Source organism: Tamandua tetradactyla, chromosome 10 (genome assembly GCF_023851605.1).
Source record: "Tamandua tetradactyla isolate mTamTet1 chromosome 10, mTamTet1.pri, whole genome shotgun sequence".
NCBI lineage: Eukaryota > Metazoa > Chordata > Mammalia > Pilosa > Myrmecophagidae > Tamandua > Tamandua tetradactyla.
In genome coordinates this window covers 78827052-78853376 of record NC_135336.1, presented here as the reverse complement: position 1 = coordinate 78853376, position 26325 = coordinate 78827052, and the positions used below count along the sequence as shown (strand labels likewise).

Here is a 26325-nt window from a genome sequence, read left to right as displayed (position 1 = left end):
TCAGAAAGACAAGATGGTTTTCTTAATGATTTCAGTGCGCTGCTGAACCTCTTCCTCTCTGATCACAAGTGGTGGTGCAAACCTGGTGATGTCACCATGGGTGGGCTTGGCCAGAAGTCCGTTATCTGGAAATTGCAGAGAAGCCTTCCAAGCATCATAATCTTTGGTTTCTCTAATAGCAATAGCATTTAATAATCCCTTACAGCAGTTACAATATCAGAAGACAGCTCCCTGAGCTCGTTTCTCAAGCTACTCCCCATTCTGTCTGCATTTTCAAGCTAGTTTTCTTCTGCCGTATCTTGAGGGCTGCAATGGCCACTCAGAAGGTCAGAGGATTACCACCATATGTCGAACCTGGCTCCCCTGGCAATTAATGGTGTGCATTATTTGTCATCACACAGCACCGTGAATACTGGGTAGAGTTCACCAGAAAGGGCCTTTCCAAGGAGGAACACATCAGGTCTAACATTTTCATGATCAACAGCCAGCCATGTGCCAGTTCTAGCCAATCCTGTCTGTATTTCATCAGCAATAAATAAAACCTGGTACCTGGTGCAGAGTTCTCAAACTCCGATTAAGTAACTTGGATCTGGAACAACTATACCTGCCTCACCCTGAATTGATATTATTATTTTTTGTAACTGTCCTGTATGTTTGAAATAATTTCAAAATAAAAAGTTTTAAGAAGTTCATTCAGGGAATCTCTTGGTAAGCAAACACATTGCTGGAAGATTATAAAAACTTTTGCTTTCTAGCTATGTTGGTGAATTATATGAAATTAAGGTGGAAAAATTCTGTATTCTAGTGAATTTATAAGCTTACCGCAGTGCTTTCTTCCAAAGATTAACTATAATGTTTTTCAAATGTGTTGTACTAGATATTTTCCATTCTTTTCTTCCCTGGCAGCTAAAGTTAGTGGAGTTAGGAAAGGAATTATTCTTTACCCATAGGTTCAAAAAGAGAAATCTTCTTCCATGTTCACCTTTCTGTCGTTATGCTTTTGTCAACTGTTTTTTTTCTATGTCTTTTAAACCATGACTTGGTTTCATCCATACTTCTTATCAGAAGAGAGAGCTACTGGTATTTCAAATACTGCTACTTGTTTTTTTATTTGTTTGTTTGTTTTGTTTTTCAGTTAAAGTACATCCCAGAATCTGTAGAACACCACAGAAATAAGCATTGATTTTCTTTAAGTTTCAAAGTATATGCTAACTCTGCTGTCTTATATGCCTCTCTGGATCTACAAAAACCAATAGCATCCACAAAAACAAATAGCATCCACATTGATTTCTTTCTCCCATCTTAAAATATAAGAGAAAAAATCATTTACTCTTCCCCAGACTCTGTGCCCCCTAGCCCCTCACTCCCTTCTGATGTACCCCTATCTTAGACATTTGAGATTAGACATTTCTAGAAACTAGCAATGTTTCTAGAAAGAATGATATCAGGACCTCTGATTCCACATAGCATAGAGGCTTAAGATCAAGTCATCTATCTCTCAGGCTACCTCTAAACTGGTGTTCTAGTTCCAGAAAACAATACTTAATAAAAAAAAACAGCCATCATTCCAGAAACTGTGTCTGAGTTCTTTCTACTGACAGAAAAAGTTTTCATTTATCATATGTGCTGGTTTGAAAATATTATGCATCCCAGAAAAGCCATGTTTTAATCCAGATTCCAGTCTTGTGGGAGCAGCCATTTCTTTTAATCCCAATTCAATACTGTAGGCTGGAAACTTGATTAGAGTATCTCCACAGAGATGTGGCATGCCCAATTGTGGGTTTTAACTTTTGATTAGATGGAGATGTGACTCTGCCCACTCCAGGTGGGTGTTGATTAGATTATAAGAGTATTTGAAGGGGAAACATTTTCCAGAAATGCCAGAAGCCTCAGAGCTGATAGAACCTACACAACAGAGCTGACACAGATATGGACACATGGAGAACAGAGACACAGATATTTGGGGATGTTTGAAGCCCAACTGATGTTGCCATAAGACGTTAAGCAAGCCGGAATCTGGAGAAAGTCAAGGGAAGACAACAGATGAAAACCAGCCCTGGAGAAGTCAAGTGAGGAACCCCAATAGGAAAAGAGGCTGAAAGCACAGAGTCCAGGAGCTACAGACGAGTGTACCTTTCCAACTGACAGAGGTTTTGCAGATCCATCAGCCATCTTTAATTAAGGTAACCTTCCCTGGATGACTTAGTTTGGACACTTTACTTCCTTAGAGCTGTAAACTTATAACTTATTAAACTCCTCTTCATAAATCTGCTCCAATTCTGGTATACTGTATTCTGCAAGTAACAAACTAGAACAGCATAGATTCTAGATTTTGAACACTGAACTCCTTGGCCACTTCATGCAACCCAAATGATGTGCATATGTGTTGCTCTTTGTGGGATGTTCTCCCTTGCTTCTCTGGAACTTGGGGAAGGGTGGAGGCCCTGTAGACAGTAGAACAGATGTGCCCATATTTTCCCTTAGGTCTGATTTCTATTGATATTCCTATCCCCGACACATTGTCACTGCCTAAGAGGATTATGTTATTCCCTAGTGTTTTTTTTTTTAATTAAAAAATTCAGATTTAACTTCAACTGATTGAAATTAAATAACCGCTTTGTCAGAATTATCTCCTGGTATATAATTTTACAAATTTGATGCATATTTTTTACACTTGCATCACCAATTGCTCCACAGCCTTTACCTGAGAGTGGCTTGTGATGCTTTCCATCCAATCAGTTCTGCAAACATTCTTAAGATTATAGAGCCTATATAGGGAAAGGTTTGCAAATATGTATATACGTTTGCTAGGCAGGAAAAATGTGGGGAAAGCTTCAGGAGGTAGGTTCTTATTCCAATATTGGAGCCTGTGAGATGCTGAGAAAATCCTAGTATTGATATTGTCACTTAGAATATTGTCAATTTCTAATCCTTTGAAGGAATTTTAAAATTTTCATTTAAAAATAATATTCAGTTTTAAAATATTGGCCAATTTTTAAAAAAATCTATAGGCCAAACAAAACATGTCTAAAGGCCACATTTACCCTTAGCTAACAGTATGCCATGTCTGATTTACTTGTCTCTCCATTTTTTGACTGAGTTGTATTTCCCAAACATAATCTGAGAATTCTTGGTGAGAAAATAATTTAAAATAAGGAAATCATTCATTTCTTTTTTAGGATAACTTGAAAAACAGAATAATTGAAATAGGCATTTTTTTTCAAAGTGTTGAAATCTGAAGATAGACTTTAAGAACCATCATGCCCTTTGTAACTTAAACATACACATTTATGGAACCCTTTAATATTAGATAGATGATATTATTTGTCTATGAAGGAAATATGCCTTCACCTGACACCATTTACTGGAAAAATGGTTTATTAAAAAAAGTCTCATAAGTTATTTTCAGAGTTTTCTCAAAAAGGCGGCTCAGATAAACTTGTACTAAAATGGATTACTGCTATTCATTTAAGGAATATATCAATAGGTAAAACAATGATCTCTCAACAAGCGCTTTTCAAAGTTGGATGAAAAAGAAAATCACCCTAGGTAATAACTGAAAGTTCATTTGTCTGGGACCCACCTGGAAGGACTCTGACTTCGGTGATCTGGAGTGCCTCTGCACAGGTGATAGGATAAACACTGAAAAGTCTGCAAGGACACAAAAGATCTGAACACCAAAATTGGCATACTTGATCTAATTGGTATACATCCTCCAGTGCATCCAACACATTTACCTTCCTTTCAAGTGCACATGGAAGGTTTACCAAAAGCAAGCACGTGGTGAACCGTAGAAAAACTACAACAAATTTTAAAATATGGCAACAACTCAAAGTGTGTTCTTTAGCTATGGAATTAAGATGAAAATTGGCAACAAAACTGTCACTAGAGAAAAAAAGGTCTTATGGCTGAAAATTAAGCAATACATTTACAATTAATCCAAAGTCAAAAAATGAAATCAACATAGAAATTAGAAAGGTATTGAATTGAATTTCTAAGATATGACAAACCAAGGGTTATGAAATGCAGTTAAAATAATTTTTCAAGGGATATTTGTAGCTTTGAATGACTATATTATAAAGAGGAAAAGATGAAAATCTATCATTTAAGTTTCCATTTCAAGAAGCAAGCTTAAAAAAGTAGAGAGGTATAATAAAGATTTGAACAGAAATAATGAAAAAAATGTGGAATAGAAAAGTCTAAAGTGTAACTTTGAAAAGATGAGTCAGTCTTGTAAATCCTTAATGAGATTGATCAAAGAAAAACACTAAGAAGACATAACAAAAATAAGAGTGGAAAGGGGGAATAAATACAAGCTCTCTATATATTAATGATAAAAGAACATTTTGAAAAACTTTAAGCAAACACATTTGATAATTTGGATGAAATTAACAAATTCCTCTAACTGAATACCAAGTTGAGATGACATATATCTCAGTAGGGATACATCTGTTAAAGAAATTGAATTAGTTATTAAAAAAAAAAGTTCCTACAAAGAAATCCCTGAACCAGATGGCTTTAATAAGGAATTCTTCCAAGTATTTACAGAAGAAATAACCCCAGTTTTGCACGAAATCTTCCAGAGAAAAGCAAAAAGAAGGTGATATTTCCTATTATGTTTATGAGGAAAGCATAATAACCGTTCTAAAACCAATCAAGGACATACAATACAGGGAAAAAATCATATTAAAAGTTCCCCAAAAAGAGAATTTGGCTAAAATCCAATATGCTTTCATGAAAAATCTTATAGTAAATAAGGACAAAAAATGAAAACTATTAAATGATAAGGAATATCTACAGAAAATGTATAGTGTATATATATTCAGTGAACACACACACACACACAAAAAAAAAACAAAACACAATAGAGCTTACTCCTGGCTAGCAGGAAGATGAGGATACTCACTATTGTTATTTTAACACTCGAGTGGAGAGCCTGAACATTGCAGTAAAACATGAATAAAAGGTCATAAAGAGCATTGGGTTTGAAAAGAAAGAAACAAACTGTTATTTTCCTGGAGATAATATGACCATTAAAATCTCTATAATATTTTCTTAAAGAATAGACTAAATAATTTAATTTAAAATTACCACTAGGTACAAATATTCATTATGAAAAATTAGTCCATTTTATATCTATCAGCAACAAAAATTGAACTTGGAAACTTAAGAAGTGGTACTATTTGCAAAGCAGTAACAACAAATACCTACAAATAACTCAAAAGAAGTTTTTCTAAGGTCTTCATGCTGAAATCTCTAAAATATTGAGAGAAATTAATGAAGAGCAAAATAAATGGACTAATACATAATGTTCATGGTTTGGAAGACTCAAAATCATAAAGAGGTCATTTCTCCCCAAATTTATCTATACAGTAGAAACACTGAACAAAGTATTAGCAGACGTACTTTCTACAGAAGTTTATAAGTAGATTATGAAATCATGAATTTGCAATATTCATGGGTTACAATATTCAATGAAAGAAAAGGCAAGGTAATCTTAAAACAGAAGAACAAAACTAGGAGAATTGCAGTACCAGATAACAGAGTCTAATATAAATCTACAGTAACTAAAACGGAGTGGCTTTGGTATAACCATAGAAAAACCAACATAGAACAAAACATAGCTTCCAGCAGCACACAAAACATACGATATCCTAATTTGTGGCATTGGCCACCTTTCAGTGAAGTTGGAAAACAATTTTCTTTCCAATACACACCAATTGGATATCCATGTATGGAAAATAAAATATCTTCACTCCTCTCTCATACTGTAACCCAAATTGAAATCTGAATGAATTACATATCTAATGTAAAAGAAAAATAATAAAGGCTTTAGAAGGTGTTTTAGTTTGCTAAGCTGATCAAGCAGATACCAGGAAAAGCGTTTATAAAGGATTCCAGTAAGAAGATTAAGACCCTTTCTGTTCGATGCCTTAACTCAAGTAAACTAATCAAAATTACAATAAAGCATTGGCTTTAACTATGGGAATTTATTAGCTTATAAACTTATTTTGAAGCTATGAAAATGTCTAAGTCAAGCAATTATCAAGACAGTGCTTTCTTCCTGAAGGCTGGTTGCGGGCATCCCTGCATGCAAGGCATATGGCAGCATCTGTTGATTTCTTTCTTCTCTTCCAAGTTGTGTTGCTTTCAGTTTCTTTTCTCTCTCCTGCATTCATCCCATTTATAAAGGATTCCAGTATGAAAATTAAGACCCTTCCTGTGTGATGCCTTAACTCAAGTAAACTAATCAAAATTACAATAGCTTTACCCCTAGGAATGGATTTAGCTTTAAAAACATAATTTTTTAGGTTACATAGAATTCCAAACCATCACACTCAGCCCTTTGGACCACAAATGGACATATTCTTTCGATATGTAAATACATTAACCCCATGACACTATACCAAAAGCCTTAAGTCATTTTAGTAACAATACTAAGTACAACGTCTCATCAAAACTGATTAAAGTTGTAGTCTGCTATCGTGCACAATTTCCCTCAGTCTATGAACCTGTGAAACCTATAGAACAAGTTATCTGCTACTAACATACAAAGAGGGACACTTGTAAGGTAAACATTCCAGTTCCCATAAGGAGAAATTGGAAGAAAAACAAAGGTCATGGGTCTCAAACATCTCTGAAATGCTGCAGGACATACTTCTTTTGATTTCAATGTCTGAGAGTCATCTATGGAATCATGTTTTGCCCTCCTATCCTCTTGAACCAGCTGCTCCAAGCTTTCCAAGCCCAGCAGCTATGCTTTCCCCAAACATTGAGGTGAATGTTCCAACATCCATAAGCATTGGCGTGATGGCCAGGCTCTTAGCAACACACTGGTCAAACATTGGAGTGGTGGCCAGACTCTCCACAATACTCTCTATAGATGAGAAAACAGGTGTGTTAATATTCTACACAAAAATTGGGTGGAAGGTCTGTGATCCCATGTTCCAGTTCTTACTCACCATTTCCCCATACATGGGTGGATCTGCTCACTTGGCTTAAGAAGATGTCTTTGGTCTAGAACTCAGCTTCCATGATTCTGCCTTTAAAATAATTTTTCCTTTAATCTGTCCCTTTTAGCCCAGGCTGGAAGTGGTTGCATTCGTACAAATCTCACAAAAAAATTGTGGGTTTTGTATATAGTACACAGGAGTCCAAACCATCAGACAAAAGAACTTTTCACAAATCCTTTTTTTGATATCTGCATTCCTGATCATGACTTTCACTGAAATGGCTCCATGTTCAGTCATAAGGAGCACTATTATCTGAAGGCCCAATCAGAAATCGAAGCCCAGAATTTTTTAAATTAACCATTTATTGCTTCTTTGTCCTGAGGTGTTCAGCTTTCAGCTTATCCTTTTCCTCTTGCATTTTACTTTAAACTGTAAGAAGTCAGGCTGCACTTGCCATGCTTAGTTTGAAAATCTTGTCAGCTATATATCCAAGCTCATCACTTTCAATTTCTGTCTTCAATCTAACATCAGGGATAAATTTTGCCAAGTCTCTGTCACTTTAAAGCAAAGATCACCCTTCTTCTAATTTGCAATATCACATTCATAATTTCTGACCAAAGCCTCATATAAAGTATCTTTAACATCCATATTTCTACCAACAGTCTCTTCAAAGCAATCTAGTTCTTATCTATCAAGCACATCAAAATTCTTCAAGACTCTACTTATTACCCAATTACAAAGCTTTTTAAAACATTTTTTTTTTGTATTTGCAATAGCAGTACTCCACTCTTCTGGAATCAAAATCTATTTTAGTTTGCTAAGATACTCAAGCAGGTACCATGAAATACATTGGCTTTAATGTACAGTTTTGAAGCCATGAAAATGTCCAAATGATGATATCATCAAGATGATGCATTCTTCCTGAAGACCGACTTCCAGTCAACTGCTCATCTCTCCCTTCTATTACAGGTTTCATTGCTTTCATTCTCTTCCTCCTATGGTTCTCTCTCTTCTGTATTCATCCCATTTACAAAAGACATCAGTAAGAAGATAAAGACCCATCCTGGGCCATGTCTTAACTAAAGTAATATCAAAAGTTTTTATTTACAATAGGTATATAACCACATGAATGGATTAACTTTAATAACGATTTTCTCAGCTACATACATTTTCAACCATCACAAAAGGAAATATAGAAGAACAATGTTCTGTCTTTGGAACAGTAATAATTTCATAAACAGGGTCCTGAACATGCAAAAAAACACAAATCAAACTAAACTAAATTTAAGAACTTCAGTTCATTAAAAGACATAATGTACAGTGTGAAAATCACCTACAGAGTGAAGAAGTATATATCCGATAAAGGTTTGATAGCCACAATATGCCAGCTTGAAGCTACTATTTACACTAGGAAAGATATGTCCTTTAATCCTCATTCAATATTTCTGGATGGAATCTCTTTTATTGTTTCCATGGAGATATGACCCACCCAATTGGGGGTGGTAACTTTTGATTAGTTGGAGTCCACACAGATGTGTGTCTACCCATTCAAGGTGGGGTTGTTATTGGAGCCATTTAAGAGGAAACAATTTTGGGAAAAGCTTTAGAGGCACCAGAGCCACCAGAACTCATGCAGCCAGAGACCTTTGGAGCTGAAGGAAAATGCCCCTGGGAAGCCTTATGAAATGAGAAGAGAAAGCTTGCTGATGTCACCATGTGCCCTCTCAGCTGAGAAAGAAATCCCCAACTTCATCAGCCTTTTCTTTGATTTTAGGTATCTTTCTTTGGACTCCTTAATTTGGGCATTTTCATGGTCTTAGAACTGAAAATTTGCAACTTAATAAATTCACTTTGTAAAAGCTCTTTTATTTCTGGTATATTGTATTCTGACAACTTTTGCAAACTAGAACACACAAGATATGGAGAAATCCTACAAATCAAAGAAACACATGTTGCCTTTTTAAAAAATGGACAAATGACTCATACACTTTGCCAAAGAGACTACAGTAGGCCAGTATTAGGGGTTGAATAGTGAATACCCAAAATTGATATGTTGAGGTCCCAGTCCCCAGGGCTTTAGAACGTGAGCTTATTTAGAAGCTCATTCTAAATTGAATTAGTTAAGTTAAAAAAATGTCATACTGGAGCATAATAGGCCCATAATGCAACATTGCTGCTGTCTTTAGAAGAAGAGGAAATTTGGGCACAGATATGGAGAGAAGATGTTCACATGACAGAGGCAGAGATTGAGTTATGCCACAAGCCAAAGGAGGCCATGGATTGTCATCAGGCCACTGCCAGAACCTACATACATTAGAAGATCCGTGCCCCTGCTGATCCCTTGATCTCAGACTTCTAGTTTCCAGAACTGTGAGATAATGGATGTTTGTTGTTTTAAGCATTCAGATTGTGGTAGTTTGTTACATCAACCATAGGAAATTATGATACCAATAAACATTAGAAATTTTGTTAAACTATATTCATCATTAGGGAAATGCAAATAAGTACACAATACGATTCTATGATATACTCACCATGTATGAAATGAAAATGAAAAAAAAAAAAGAGACACTATCAAGTATAGATGAAGATATGCAGCAAACAAAACTCAAATACATTGTTGGTAGAAGAGTAATTTGCCAAAGTCACTTTAGATAACTCTGTTGCAGTAAGATAGGTAGCTAGGTAGATAGATATATAGAAATAGAGATAGATTATATATGTATATAGATTATATATGTATATAATGTTCCACATGTTTAAAATAAATCACTTATAATGGGAAGGGGTGAATTTAAATGCAAACTTAAATAAGTGACTCCTATTGTTTCATTAAAATGGGATGGGAACAAAAATGAAAAGCAAACTGAAATAAGTGAGTAAAGTTGTTTTTTTAAAATAAATATTATATCCAAACTGACAAAGGGTAGGAAGAGAAAGAACTAACCAGAGTTCCTTATGAACAAAGTAATAAACTCTGTATTTCAGGCCTGGGAAGAATGCAGTAGGGAAGAATTTTAACTCTTTTTAGTAGATTTCTATATACATACACATATATAAGTGAACATGTATATACATGCACACACATACATATGTATATGTATACATACATAGTTTCATAGCTCCATTCAATGAAATGGCCAATAGATACTGTAGTAGTTTGAATTATGTTCCCCAGATAAAAACAAATCCTTAATATTAATCCATTCATGTGGGTATGAACACATTGTGAATAGGACTTTTTTAATATGTTATTTTTAGTTAAGGTGTGGCACAACTCTATGAACTTGGGCTTTAATCCTATTACTGGAGACTGTAAGAAGATATACCATAAGGAGCAGCAGAAGCTGGAGGTCAGTGGAACAAGAAAAGAAAGAATACATTACCATATAAATTATCATGTGTCAGAAAAGCCAAAGATCCAAGAATTGTTGAAAGTTAAACCTGGAACACCACATTGTTTAGGGAGAAGCCTTAGCTTACCTGTGGTAATTAGAATCTATTATGCACCCCAGAAAAAGCTGTTTTTTAAACCCCTTCCCATGGGTGTAGACCTCTTGTTTTGGGGTATATTATTTCAGCTGAGATGTTACCCATCCCATTCAAGGTGTGTCTTACTCTTTTTACTAAAGTTCTTTATGACAGGATAAAACACATCCAGAAGCAAAAAGATGAAACCCAGATTGCTCAGAGCATCTCCAAAGAAGCTGAACAAGCTCAAATCCACAGAAGCTGAAAGAGGAAGTCACTGAAGTCAAAAGCTGAAAGTAATGAAACCTGGGAGAGAAGGACCAGCACACGCCATCCATGGGCCTTTCCATGTGACAGAGGTGTCCCAGATACCAGTAACTTTTCTTCAGAGAAAGTGTTAACCTGTTAATGCCTTAAGGTGGACGTTTTCATGGCCTTAGAACTATAAATTTGTAATCTAATAATTTCCCATTGGAAAGCAAATTTATTTCTGGTATATTGCATTCTGGCAGCTTTAGCAAACTGAAACATTGCTGATGTCTTAATTTTGAACTTCTAGCCTTAAAACCATAAGTCAATAAATTAGTTGCTTAAGCCAATCCACTGTATAGAATTTATTTTAGCAGATGGGAAACTAAGGCTCTGTTTTAGATTGAATTACCTACCTCAGAAAAACCAAAGACAATGACAAAAATGAAACAACACCAAAAAAAAAAACCAGACATAATCTTAACCATTTCCTGTGTGCATGAACCCATGGTAAACAGGACCTTTTGAAGATGTCATTTTTAGTTAACTTGCTGCTAACTGAATCGCATTACTGGATGGGTCTTAATCTTATTATTGAAGGTTTTATAGAGAGAAAGACATAGGGAGGAACCAGAAGTTGGAAGTCAATAGAGCCTGGAAGAAAAAAGAGAGAACCTCACCATATGTTGGGAAAGCCAAGGGACCCAAGAATTTCCAGACAGTCAAAACACTGTGACCCTAAGAAGAAGCAAACTTTCTGGTCTCTGAAACTGTGAGCAATAAATCCCTGTGCTGCTAAGTCAACCTATTGTGTGGTATATGTCTTAGAAACCTGGAAACAAAGACAGACAGCCAGTAACATTGAGTTCAACTAGTGCCTAGATCTTGGTTTCTAGTACCATTTCCCACTAAAAGGACTAGGACCCTTCGGAGAAATGATTCTAGAGCTGGGACAGAGATTACATGATTCTAAAATATCATGCTATGTCAAAAAGTAAGAACTGCTCAAAAAGTCTTGGAAGCAGTCACAAGAAAGCTATTGAATGAAATTGTGCTGGCCATATCAGGGATATCCAAAATTCAAAATATTTAATTACAGTAAAAAATTATAAGTAATTGAAGTAACTGGAGATATATATAGAGATGGGTGTGTCCTTACTTATAGGGCAGCACCTAGTAAGTGGTAAAAGTGGAGGGCATGCTTTAGTTAGAAAATAATTCAGTGACTGCTGCGTTGAGGACTGCATTAGCCATGAATCATCAATTATTTGTTGCTAAATCTAGGGGGAAATGTTGAGGAGAAATAGAATATTTGTATTGTCTTATACTGTCTCACCACAGTCTGGTCATTATTACCAAGGTAAAAAGTTAGGAATTATACAATGAAGGAACTTTATAATGCTTTTTCAAGATCTTTAAAAATAGCGTCATCATGAGCTGCCAGATCTGGTATCATGAGAAGGAAAACAATCACTTAGGTAGTATTCTGGGCAAGAATGTATATCCTTAATCTAATAATAAGAAAACATCAGACAAACCCATCATGAGTACTGCCCTATCAATAAACAGAAGGGTAAGCCACATACTCTTCAAAAATACCAATGACAAAAATACCAATGAAAAATAATGGCTGCAGAATGCCTCCAGATTATAGGAGGCTAAAAATACATGATAGACAAATGCAAGACCTAGCCTCTGAAGGAATACATATTATTTGGTTAATTTAAAACATTGGAATATGAATGGAATGGATGTACGTTTTAAAAACACACCCTTAAGTATTTAGGGGTGAAGTATTATGGTATATAAAAACAAATGTAATGTTTTCCAGAAAATTAAATATACATATACGTTTATATTTGCATATATATGTTGATACACAGAGAAAGAGAATGATAAAACAAAGGGCTAAAATGTTAAGTATATTCTTAGGGTTCTTCATTTTTGCAACTTTGGTGTTAAAAATTATTTCCAAATGAAAAGATTTTTTAAAAGACTGTCACTGAATTACTCATAACAGCACTGCTCATAATAGCAGAAATTGGTAACTACAAAAATATTCACCTGCAATAGAATGGCAAAGAACTTGCAGTATGGTCACATAATGGAAAATTAAACAACAATAAGAAAAAACATTTGAAACTGAGTACCGCAATATAGAAGAATTTCTCAAACCATGTCACAATAGAAAGTTTGATGCAAGAGTATATACTGTATGATTCCATTTAATTTATGAGAAACTGAGAAAATTTAATCTGTGCTGATAGATTTCAGAATATTGATTTCTCTTGTGAGTTGCTTCTGGGTGCTTTTTATATTCTGTTTGCTGATTTGGATTGCTGGTTATTGGGTTATGACAGTTTGTGAAAATTTATTATGATGTACACTTATGAAATGTATACTTTTCTTTAGATACACTATAGGATATTAAAATTAAAAATTGAAAACAAAATTATCTGGGATGGAGCCCAGGGAAATGGTGCTTCTGTGCATGCACCATTCGCACTGCTTAAGACAGTGAGGCTGCCTAGGGTGACTGGAGCTGGGTGGGACTGATTACTTTTAGCAGCTTCAGCTTCTTCATTTAGCTTCTGTGTACCCTAAAGAGAACATTCTCCAGGTGTGAAAAAGGCCAAGAAATCTCACAAGATTAGCATTTTTTCAAATGTTTCTACAGTGTGTAACTGTTCCCTAAATCAGATTCCACTGTCGAATCATTTGTGGGATAGAGTATTCCTGTTGCAGTTTTCATTCACCTCACCGGAGTTCTGGGACAATTTTCTATATTCATCTAAGATGGTTGCAGAAAGTGAATTTAACAGTTTCCCAATTTCTACGTCCTTTTAAGTGGCAGCCAACATAAAATCTGCCTTGCCTTGAGGGCTTCTGTTTTACAACTATAACGTGAACTGGAGATTGAGACACCATCTTAGACCCATGCTACACTATTTATATTTGAATGGCTTTCTTCTCTTCCAATTGAATTAAATTTAACTTAAGTTATTATTAGCAAAATCTTTGGTTGGAAGGGAGCTCCTCTACAATCCTTGAATGTCTGGGGTTGAGGCTAAAAGAACCCAGTTCTAAGTGAGTTCCAACTACATGTTCTAATTCTTTCCTGCCTCTCTGAGTTTCATTCCTTGGCCTCTCTCTGCACTGTCTTATGCAAACAACATTTTCATATTATTACAAAGCTAAAACTCTTTTCAACTTATTATGCCAGATGGTCTCACACACAGCATATGTTTCCTTGGCAATTTCTATGCTGTCAAACTCTTCCTCTCAAGCCAGCAACCAATCAAGCACAGGTGATGTTACAGTTTTGGCTTTCGCCCCAGTTACCACATCAAGGATAGGCCCTGGAAGCTTACATAACTTGTCTGTGTTTCCCACGCTTCTAGAAATTTCATATGGTAATATTTCTTTCTTGTCTTTAATCTAACAGTTAAACATTTCATCTTTCAGCACCCATTTAGCAACTCCAACAAAAGTCCCTAGTGTTCTGTACCTGGTAGAATTCAGATAGGCTTTATGTAGAAAGTTAACTAAATAGGCCTAACTGCTGTCCTTAGGAAATCTTACTTTCAGAGTTAGTTCTTGGCTGGCATTTGGGAACTTATATTTTGAAAGTGCTTCTACCTTTCCCAGAACTCACTGTGCCTAAACTGTTTGAATATTAAATGTGGTTTGTACGGAACACCTGCTTTCATTCTGATAGTCTGGGATTTTGAAAATTGGTAGGCAGAGGCTGCCTGTGTGACCAGCCCCAAATAAACACCCTGGTTTCTGTGCTTCTAATGAGCTTCCTCCATAAGCAACATTTCACTACTCACTGCTAAAGGAATTTAGTACATATTTTCTGACTCCACTGGGAGACAACTCTTAGAAGCTTGCAGCTGATTTCCTCCTGAAATTCTCCAGGGACTGTTTCCCTTTCTTGAGTTTCCTTTGTAATTTTTCACTGTAAAAAACCATAGCTACAAGTGTGACTATATACTGACTACTGTGAGGGTTTCTACTAAATAAATGAACTGAAGCCAGAACTAGCCTTGGGGACTCCTAAGGCAGAATGTATAACTTGCTCTATCCTTTATGCCAGGGTTTCAGTCCTGAAACCTGGTGCTTCCTATACCAAGTTTATTGCTTTGGGTCCTTCGACCAAGTTCATGATATTTATTAAGAATTGCCTTCCCTTTGCGGTACGAAATTTATTCTCTTAAATGGTTATGTGTTGGATATTCCATACATAGAAACTAGTGCCTATGAGCTAGCCGACTCTGGATGTATCCTATAAAAGCTTGTATAATATAACCACATATAAGCAAAAGACTCACTCTTTTCCAATAACTCATTTTCAAAATATGACCCACCAATGAACAAATTTCTAGAGCTGAGATCACTGCCCTTCTCTAAAACATCACTTTCCTGAGTGGGTGTCTTCATATTTTATGCTTTGCCAATTAATTAAAACTTTAGTTGCCATGGTGTCCAGGTAATTGACTTAATTCTATAATGTGCTTTCATTCAAACTTACTTCTATGATATACACTGATTCAAGCCTAGATTTATCCTACTGCATTTCATTTAATTTCCCTATAAATTGGTAACAAATGATGTAAACTTAATGTTTAAAAGGAGGCAAAGTATAATCCAATATCACAAAAGTTTTAATTACATGACCAATTTCATCTCTCTCTCTCTCTCTCTGTTACTTTGTTTCTGTCTTTCTCTATCTTTCTGGCTTATACATAGTGCAACTAACTTTTAAAAATTTTCTTTGATACCATCAGTCTATATCTAAATTTAACTTAGATCCAAGGAATTTCCTTCTCTATAATCCTCTTCTCACTTTTGCCATTGTCTCAAACCTTTCTGCCCAATATTTGCAATAGGGTCCTGCTTCTTTGTCCTTTAGTCCTCTGATTCAAACTGTTTTTCATTTAGTTCTGTTATGTTTTTCCTCCATGGAACAGGAGGTTGGGCATGGAAGTATATTACATGCTTGCATGGGGGGAAAGAAAGCAAATCATATCATGAATACACAGAACCTAATCTTCATGAAACGCATTAAAAACCAACCCTCTACATGTGGCCTCTAGTTGCATCTCATAATCTGCATATGAATTTGCACTTTATATCTCTGATTGGGTCAAAAGTAGTTCAAACTTAACATGTCCCAAAGTGGAATTATGATTGTCCATTTTTTTTGTCAATATGGTCCTTACTCAGTGTACCTCTGTATTAGTTTGCTAAAGCTGACGAAAGCAATATACCAGAAATGGAATGGCTTTTATAAAGGAAACATTATAATTTTACAGTTCTAAGGCCAGAAAAATGTCTAAACTAAGGGATCCAGGAAAATATACCTTGATTCAAGAAAGGCTGATATCTGTCACATGGGAAAGTATGCGGCTGGCATCTGTTTGTCCTGGTTCCCAGTTCTGTTGCCTCCAGCTTCTGATGCCAGTGGTTTCTTCTCTAAGCATCTATAGGCCTGTACTTAGCCCCCTGGGACACAACTCTGGGTCTTGCTAAGCAAGATGTGTTGCTTAGTATCTCATGGGAAAGCACATGGCGACATGTGCTGGGCTCTCCATATGTCTAGGCATCTGCTCTCTCTGTCAACACTCCAAACATCCATGTCTCTGAAACAACTGTTCTCCAAGAGTTTGCATCTGAGCTTTCTTCAAAATATTTCCCATTTTGAAGGACTCTAATAAATTAATCAAGTCCTACCTTGAATGGGTAGAGTCACATCTTCATCTAACCAAAAGCTCACACCCACAATTGAGTGTATCATATCTCTAAGGATGTAATCTACCCAAAAGGTCACATCCCCAACTAGAAGTATCACCTTTCCATGGAGAGCATCTAATGAAAAGTCTTTCCACCATCCAATATTGAATCAGGATTAAAAGACACGGCTTTTGTGGGGTACACAACAATTCCAAATTCACACAATTTCCATCAAACCGTTTAAACAAGCTAGAAAGCAAGAATATTTCCTTCACAACTTATTCTCTCAGTCTCCTTAATAATCAATCTTTTACCAAGTTTTGTCAAATTTACTTGAGAATTTTATCTCAAGCTATTTTCTTCTCTCTCTTACTCTACAACCAATATCATTTCCACCTAGAAAATTGCACAAAGTCCTGAGGTCAAACTCCCAGTTTGGCCACTTTCTAGATAAGGGATTTGGGGCAAGATATTTGATTTCTGCATCCCCTCTTTTCACAATTACCAGTCACTGATTTTGGACCTAGTGGTTACTATCAATTCTTCGTCTCTCAAATTGGAATAAATAAGCTCCTAAATGATCATTTTCATCTGGTCTTTCCCTGTGTTCTAATTGCTAACTGCTGAAATGCAACATGCCAGAGATGGATTGGCTTTTAATAAAAGGGGATTAATTTCATTAGTTCTTCAGAGGAAAGGCAGCTAATTTTCATCTGAGGTTCTTTCTTAAGTGGGAAAGCTCAGAGTAATCTCTGCTGGCCTTCTCTCTAGGTCTCTGGATTCCAACAACTTTTCCCGGGGTGATTCCTTTCTGCATCGCCAAAGGCCTGGGCTGAGTTGTAAGTGCTGAGATAAGGTATGCCAAGCTGCTTGGGCTGTGCTATGTTGTGTTCTCTCATTTAAGCACCAGCCAATTAAGTCAAACATCATTCATTGCAGCAGGCACACCTCCTAGCCGACTGCACATATAATCAGCAACAGATGAGGTTCATGTACCATTGGCTCATGTCCACAGCAACAGAACTAGGTGCCTTCACCTGGCCAAGTTGACAACTGAATCTAACTACCACATGCCCACCCCTTGTCAACTTGGCAACTACATGCATCACCTTAAACAATATTAAAGTGAAAAAAGACATTCTCTTCTGGCTGTGGACCTGTGAATCTCAAAACAAGTTGTCTGGTGCCAATATGCAAAGGAGGGACAATCACAGGATCCATAGGCAAAAATTGGAAGGAAAATCTGCAGGGCAAACACCATTGGATTTCAAGGTCTGAAAGTCATTTATCCTTCAGCTTTAGAAAGTAGCAGTCCCACCCTTCCCAAGGACTATGCAGTGGCCTGCCTCTTCTTAAATCAACCTTGGGAAACATTGAGGGGACCACCTTTTTCTTGGCTCCACTCTCTCCAGGCACCAGGGCCACCCCTGGGTTCTCTGCCATTTCCAGGGCATATGCTCAAACTCTCCATATGGTAGCAGCTAGGCTCTCCCCAGTCCCCAAGGAGTGTGCTGTACCTTTTCCAAGGCCTGAGGCTGCACAAGTCTTCCACTGCAACCAGAAGGGAGACTCATCCTCTGCCCTCAGGGCAAACTCACACTTTCCATGTATACAGGTGGGTCCATATCAATAAATTCAGCCTCATTCAGCCTTATATTCTTCCCACCATTATCCCACACCCTTAAAATCCATTGCCCCACATATTCCTCTGATTTCTGTCTATATAAATTGGAAAACTCATGCAGTTCTTTTGGAGTATAACCTACCTCCTCATGTGTGATACTCTGTACTTCACCTTTTGGGGCCTGTTGGTACTTTAGTCTAGTTATAGGTCTGGAAGATATGAGGGGTGGTGGGGTTGGGTCATGAAAAGAATTAGAAATATCTTCCAAGCCATTTAGTTCAGGGTCTTCATTTGCAGTTTCATCTGGTGAAACAGGGTTAATCACTCTAGGGCTAATCCCTTCAGGAGGAGGTTGTGTGGCCAACTCCTCAAGGTAGGGCCACTTCCAAAATGTATAATTGGTATAGACATACTGAGCAACTGTCAGAATCCCCACATTGGCTCTCTAACTCATGCAGTGAGGGCTATTATGGTGGGAAAGGCCAAGTGGAAGCCACTAGAACTGCCCCTACTGAGCAAAATAGTAAATCAGAAGCAATACTGGATTCCTGGAGGGACTGCAGAGATTACTGCTACTTTTAAGGACTTGAAGGATATAGGGGTGGTGATTCCCACCACATCCCCATTCAACTCTCCTATTTGCCCTGTGCAGAAAACAGATGGGGCTTGGAGGATGACAGCGGATTATTGTAAGTGCAACCAGGTGGTTAACTCCAATTGTAGCTGCTGTTCCAGATGTGGTATAATTGCTTGAGCAAATCAATACATCCCCTGGTACCTGGTATGCAGCTAGTGATCTGGCAAATGCTTTTTTCTCAATAGCTATTAGTAAGGACCACTAGTAAGAAACAGTTTGCTTTCAGCTGGCAAGGTCAACAATATCCTTTCACTGTCCTACCTCAGGGGTATATCAACTCTCCAGCCCTATGTCATAATCTTGTCCACAGGGACCTTGATCATTTCTCCCTCCCACAAGACATCACTCTGGTCCATTATATTGTTGATGTCATGTTGATTGGGCCTAGTGAGCAAGAAGTAGCAACTACTCTAGACTTAATGGTAAGGCATTTGCATGTCAAAGGATAGGTGATACAGGGGCCTTCCACCTCAGTGAAATTTCTAGGTATCCAGTGGTGTGGGGTATGTCGAGATATCCCTTCTAAGGTGAAGGACAAGTTGCTGCATCTGGCCCCTCCTATGACCAAAAAAGAGGCACAACACCTAGTTGGTCTCTTTGGATTTTGGTGACAATGTATTCCTCATTTGGATGTGCTACTCTGGACCATTTATCAAGTGACCAGAAAAGCTGCCAATTTTGGTTGGGGACCTGAACAAGAGGAGGCTCTATGACAGGTCCAGGCTGCTGTACAAGCTGCTCTGGCATTTGGGCCATATGATCCAGCAGATCCAATGGGACTGGAAGTATCAGTGGCAAATAGAGATGCTGTGTGGAGCCTTTGGCAGGCTCCTATAGGAGAATCACAATGCAGACCCTGAGGATTTTGGAGCAAAGTCTTACCATCTGCTGCAGATAACTACTATCCTTTTGAGAAACAATTTTTGGCCTGCTACTGGGCCTTAGTAGAGACTGAATGCTTAACCATGGGCCACCAAGTTACCATGAGACCTGAATTGCCTATCATGAGCTGGGTGTTGTCTGACCCACCAAGCCATAAAGTTGGGCATGCACAGCAGCACTCTATTGTAAAATGGAAATGGTAAATATGAGATAGGGCAAGAGCAGGTCCTGAAGGCACAAGTAAGTTACATGAAGAAGTGGCCCAAATGCCCATGTTCTCCACTAGTGCCACATTACCTTCTCTTTCCCAGACCAGAGCTATAGCCTCTTGGTGAGTTCTTTACAATGAACTGACTGAGGAAGAGAAAATTTGGGCCTGGTTCGCAGATGGTTCAGCATGGTATGCAGGTACTACCCGAAAGTGGACAGTTGCAGCATGACAACCCCTTTCTGGGGTGTCCTTGAAGGACAGGGGTGAGGGTAAATCCTCCCAGTGGGCAGAACTTCGAGCAGTGCACTTGATTGTTCATTTTGCTTGGAAGGAGAACTGGCCAGATGTGCATTTGTATCCTGTTCAAGGGTTGTTGTTAATGGTTTGACTGGATGGTCAGGAACTTGGAAAGTCGAAAATTAGACAATTGTTGACAAAGAGGTCTGGGGAAGAGGTATGTGGATAGACCTTTCTGAGCGGGCTAAAAATATGAACATATTTTCATCCCATGTGAATGCACACCAGAGGGTGACTTCAGCAAAGGAACGTTTTAATAATCAAGTGGATAAGATGACCCGTTCTGTGGATACCAGTCAGCCTCTTTCCACAGCAACTCCTGTCATTGCCCAATGGGCTCATGAAAAAAGTGGTCATCGTGGTAGGGATAGAGGTTATGCATGGGCTCAGCGACATGGACTTCCACTCACCAAGGCTGACTTGGCTACAGCCACTGCTGAGTGCCCAATCTGCCAGCAGCAGAGACCCACACTAAGTCCTTGATATGGCACCATTCCTCAAGGTGACCAGCCAGCTACATGGTGGCATGTTGATTACACTGGACCACTCCCTTCATGGAAGGGGCAACAATTTGTTCTAACTGGAATAGACACATACTCTGGATATGGGTTTGCTTTCCCTGCATGCAATGTTTCTGCCAAAACTACCATCCGTGGGCTTAGAGAATTCCTTCCATTGTCTTGGTATTCCACATAGCGTTGTTTTTGATCAAAAGGAACACACTTCACAGCAAATGAAGTGCAGGAATGGGCACATGCTCATGGAATTCTCTGGTCTTACCATGTTCTGCATCATCCAGAAGCAGCTGGATTGATAGAATGATGGAATGGCCTTTTGAAAACTCAATTACGGTGCCAACTAGGTGGCAATAGCTTTTAAGGCTGAGTTAATGTTCTACAGGAAGCCGTATATGCTCTGAATCAGTGTCTGCTGTGTGGTGCTGTTTCTCTCATAGCCAGGATCCATGGGTCCAGGAACCAAGGAGTGAAAATGGGAGTGGTACCACTCACTATTACTCCTAGTGATCCACTAGGAAAATTTTGCTTCCTGTCCCTGTGACCCTGAGCTCTGCTGGTTTACACAGTTTTGTTCCAAAATGGGTAGTGCTACCACCAGGAGAAATAGCAATGATTCCATTGAACTGGAATCTAAGACTGCCACCTGGTCACTTTGGGCTACTTTATGCCACTGGATCAACAAGCCAAGAAGGGGATTACATTATTTTCTGGGATAATTGACCCTAACTATCAGGAAGAAGTAGGACTGGAACTCCATAATGGAGGTAAAAAGAGTTTTCTTGGAATATAGGAGATCCCCTGGGACTTCTTTTAGTACTACCATGCCCTGTGATTAAAATCAATGGAAAACTACAACAATACAATCCAGGCAGGACTACCAATGGCTCTGAAACTTCAGGAATGAAGGTTTGGGTCACCCCACCAGGCAAAGGACCATGGCCAGCTGAAGTGGCTTCTGAGGGTAAAGAGAACATGGAATGGGTAGTGGAAGAAGGTAGTGATAAATATGAACTTTGACCACATGATCAGTTACAGAAACGAGGACTGTAATGCTGTTTTGTTCATGTTATACTGTAAGTTGAAAGATGTCAAGTATAAGAATGAATACTACCCAAGGACTTACACCCAATTCTGGAGAGATTTAATGTGTTTCCAGTTATATGCAGGACAGTTGAGTGTTGTTAGGTGAAAGAAAAAAATGTGTGTTTCATTGTTTTTTTATTTAGAAATTACCTATGGTTTAAGGTGGTATGTATAGCTACCAAGTTGACAAGGGGTAGACTGTCATGGACAGCTTCATGTGTTAACTTGGCCAAGTAGTGGTACTTGCTTTTCTGGTTGGGCAAGTGCTGGCCTCTCTGTTGTGATGAGGACATTTCATAGAATTAAATCATGATCATGTCAGCTGCATCCACAGTTGATTCCATTTGTAATTAGCCAAAGGGGAGTGTCTTCTGCAATAAGTAATGCTTAATCTGATCACTGGAGGATTCAGAAGAGACAGGCTCTTCCTGCTTCGGCTGGCCACCTTCTCCTGTGGAGTTCGTCCAGACCCTCCATCGGAATTGTTGGCTTTACAGCCTGCCCTGCGGTTTTCAGTACTCTCTGTTCCTGTGGTCACGTGAGAGATTTTTATAGATTTTATATTTGCAAGTGTTCTCTGTTGATTCTGTTTCTCTAGAGAACCCTTACTAATACACCCTGTCAAATCCATTCTTCACATAGCACATCACAAACTATTCATTTGAAATACAAATCTGGTCACATCACCAACTTTCCAAAAATATTCTCCACCTTCTATTGACTTCACAACACAAGCCACATCCTTAAAATGACCCATAAGCCATGCAAGGTCAGACTCTGCATGCATTCCATTCCCACTGCTTTCTTGCTCTCTTGCTGTCTTTCAGCTATTCTAATCTTCTTTCAGTTCCTCACATACTCCATTTCTCTCAAGATATGATTTGTATGCAAAATAATCTATAAACTACAGTACCATTTCCCGACATCCTGTGGTTAAGCCTTTGTTCCTTTTTCGTTTCTCAGATCAGCCCTTGTCTCTGGCTTTCACAATTGCTATGACCAAGTGAATTCCTACTATTAATGCTCTATGACATTTCTCTCTCTTTTTTTGATAGTGGTAACTACAATTTGTAATTCTATATTTATTTTGTGTGACTGTCTCATATATCTGTCTTGCAGGCCTCCTTGGGGGAAAGGAAACCTCTCTGTTTATGCTGACCATTGAATTCTTAATACTGAACATTTATGGAACTCATAATTGGACCTACATAAACATTTGATGAAAAAGTGAATGAATAGACCAACCCATTGTATTATTAATCAAAATGGGCCAAATTTTCTCCTCAATTCCAAGTTTTTCTGAACAGTTCATTCTGTTATATGATATAACCTGGGATTTTCCAGGGACCCAGACACAGAGATGAGTATGGGTACCAGATTATGATACACTGCAAAGAGAAAGATTTGGGGGGGGGGGGGTTGAGGGAGAAAAGGAGAGAGAGAGGAGGAAGAGGAAAAAGAAAGAGGAGAGACACAGAGAGTGTGATACAGAGAGAGGAAGACAGATAGAGAGAGGAGAGAGAGATTGAATGAAGAAAAATACTCCCTAAACATTTTAATTTACATCACATTGAAAGTAATCTTAATTGTAGAAAAAAGAAGTTAGCTGGAATCTTTAGATTTAAAAGATAATTCCTGAAACTTAGAATAAACTTCCAAACAGTCATTTGTTAACTCCTCTTAACTAACTGGGAACAGTATGTATTTTAGTAGTAATTTTATTCTGATTTTCCATAGTCACTTTTTTTCTGAAGGAATAGTCAACTTGTTTTCTTCTTCTTAACAGAAAGTAAATACTACTTAATGTTATCAAAGTAATAAATTGAAAACTTAAGAACTCTTAGTTCAAATTATCTTTTTTGCATGTGATAATTGTCTTATCACTTGAAAATTTTCTATCCTACTTTTCATTATTTCCCCTTTATTCTACTAAGTCTTAACTCTAACTTTATACAAAAATGCTTGTCTCAGTCTCAACTGACCTCCCTTCCTTTATACCTTGTTCTAGTTTGCTAGCTGCTAGAATGCAATACACCAGTAATGGAATGGCTTTTAAAAGGGGGAATTTAATAAGTTTGCTAGTTTACAGTTCCAAGACTAAGAAAATGTTCCAATTAAACAAGTCTATAAAAATGTCCAAGCTAAGACATCCAGAGAATGATACCTTGGTTCCAGGAGGCTGATGACATTGTGCATTTTTCTCGCAACTAGGAAAGTATGCATGTGGCAAACATGGTGACAGTCTGCTAGCTTTCTCTCCTGGCTTCTTGTTTCATGAAGCTCTCCAGGAAGCATTTTCCTTCTTCATTTCCAAAGGCACTGACCAGTGGACTCTGTGATTCTCTTGTTCTTCTCTTGGGGTTTTGTGGCTCTCTCCTCATTCTCAAAGGGCAATCTCTCCAAAATGTTTCCTCTCTTATAGGATTTCAGTAAACTAATCAAGCCTCATGTAGAATGGGTGGAGACATGTCTCCACCTGATCAAGTTTAATATCCACAATTGATTGAGTCACATCTCTGTGGAGATAACCTAATGAAGTTTCCAATTTATAGTAATGAATAGGGATTAGAAGAAATGGTTGCTCACATGGATGGATCAGGATTAAAAGCGGGCTTTCCTAGGTTATATAATCCTTTCCAACTAGCACATACCCCCATCCATTTCACAATTAAATAAAAGCTGCTAAATTGTGAAAAGCTACTAATTTTTTTCTGTTTCTCTGCACCCTGTCTTTTTTTTTTTTTTTTTTTGGTCTAATGACTGAATTTGAAGAATTTATTCCCATGACTGAATTTGAACTTGTTTGTTAAAGAGGTGCACAATTATAGACTTGAGACTCTGAGGTGGCAAAAACATTAGCACAAGCAAACATATATATATATATATACGCACAGAGAGACCCACACACACATATATAATATACATATATTATATATATGATATAGTTATATATCATGGTATACAATTATATATATGTGTGTATGTGTGTGTGTGTGTGCACACACATTTTTTGTAAATAAAATAAGCACAGATTTAAATTGGGCCCTATCAGGAAGCCCTATGTCTACTTCAATCATTCATCATTTTAGAATTCAATAAGAATTTTGTATAGAGACAAATGAGAGAATGGGTTTGTTTTCTTTTGACTTATTAATGTTGCTTCCCTCATTGTTACTATTACTACTGCTAATAATTTTAAATTGTTATGTCCTTGACAGAAGAAATTGAACCTAAATTCTCTCCTTTTTGCCTGAATTGTGAAGAAAAAACTGTTTAAATATATCCATTTTTTAATTTCCTACAGCATTTTTAACTAATCCCTTTTAAAATGGATTTAGTCTTTCTCTGAGGTAAAACAAAATGCTAAAGTTTTGTATATTAGCTTAGCTTAGGCCCCAAAGCTAAGGACAATTGTAACAATTGGTAACATTCTGACAAGTTTCTAAAAACATTATTATTTCATGACTTGCTTAGCAGTGACCAAGACCAGATTGTGACTTTTGTTATCAGCCAATACATATGAGCAGAGAAGAGGTAGGTAGGAAAGAATGATATTTCTTTAAACTTAGCAATCACTATGGTTGTGCATTTCCCCTTTCCTTGAGTTCAGGCCATGGGTGTATGTCTCATGGAGGGGATTTGAATTGCAAGATTTGTGGATTCTGGGTATGTCCACGAGGAAGGAGGAAGCTAGATATTTGATGACTTATGCAGCTATACTGTTATTATGGGACAAGAGCAGTGCAAAGTGAGAAACATCTTTGGAAGACCAAAAGTATATTTCAAGACTCAGCCGGAGTATTTCCTGGATAAATCTGAACATGAAAGACTTGCTGGAGCTGCCTATGAAGATAGTAAAATCTCTTCTCTCGGTTGAAGTAAATGCCAGCTTTGTCTCCAAATTTTAGTCTGGCAAAAATGCAGGGTTGCTTTCCTGGGTTAAATAGACAAAATAGAAGGAAACTAACCAACACATTCTGTCAAAGGGAACCCAAGAGAAAAAGAATTGTGTATAGATGAGTGTTACTTATGGGAAATCACGAGGTGAGCTGGAGAATGTATTGACCTGAAGACCAAAATGACCCTTTTGGGGTAGAAAGAAGTATGAGAACTAAAGAATGAAAAGAGCCATCTGACACAGAGGGACAACAATAGCATTTAAGAATGGTTTCGGTCAAGTAAGATCTCTTGGTTTCCTTACCTTTTTCAATTCCTGCTCCTTTCTCCATGCAAGTTTGTCTAGCGTGGTAAATTTACTAGATATCTGTGGTATTGGAATGCAGTCTAATTCTTTTTGCTTTTCCCATGGAATCGAATAGAGTGATGATATGAACAAATGTTGTAGGTTCTCTGCTCGATGCACACCACAGCCAGTTTATGACACCAGGGTTTCAAAGAGAGAGCTTATTGTTACAGGTGAAGCAGGAGATCAGATGGCCTATGGGTCAAAAAAAATTGTCTCTCTGAGTCTAAGGATTTCAGGGTTTTTATGGATTCAAACAAGGGGGGATAGAGTTGTTATAATTACAATAGTAAGTATCCAGAGGGCTGAGACTAGGCTAGCATAAACATCATGATAGTTACTGTGAACAGGGCTAGGACTAGGCTTTAATAATCATTGTAATAATAAGTATACAGAAGTCTGCCACTGACAGGGTTTTTGA

At 37.6% G+C, this 26325-nt stretch overlaps 1 pseudogene; it reads right to left on the bottom strand.

Moving 5' to 3' along the window:
• On the bottom strand, nt 1-25890 carry LOC143647705 (ornithine aminotransferase, mitochondrial-like; annotated as a pseudogene).
• Between the last annotated feature and the right edge of the window lie 435 nt (nt 25891-26325).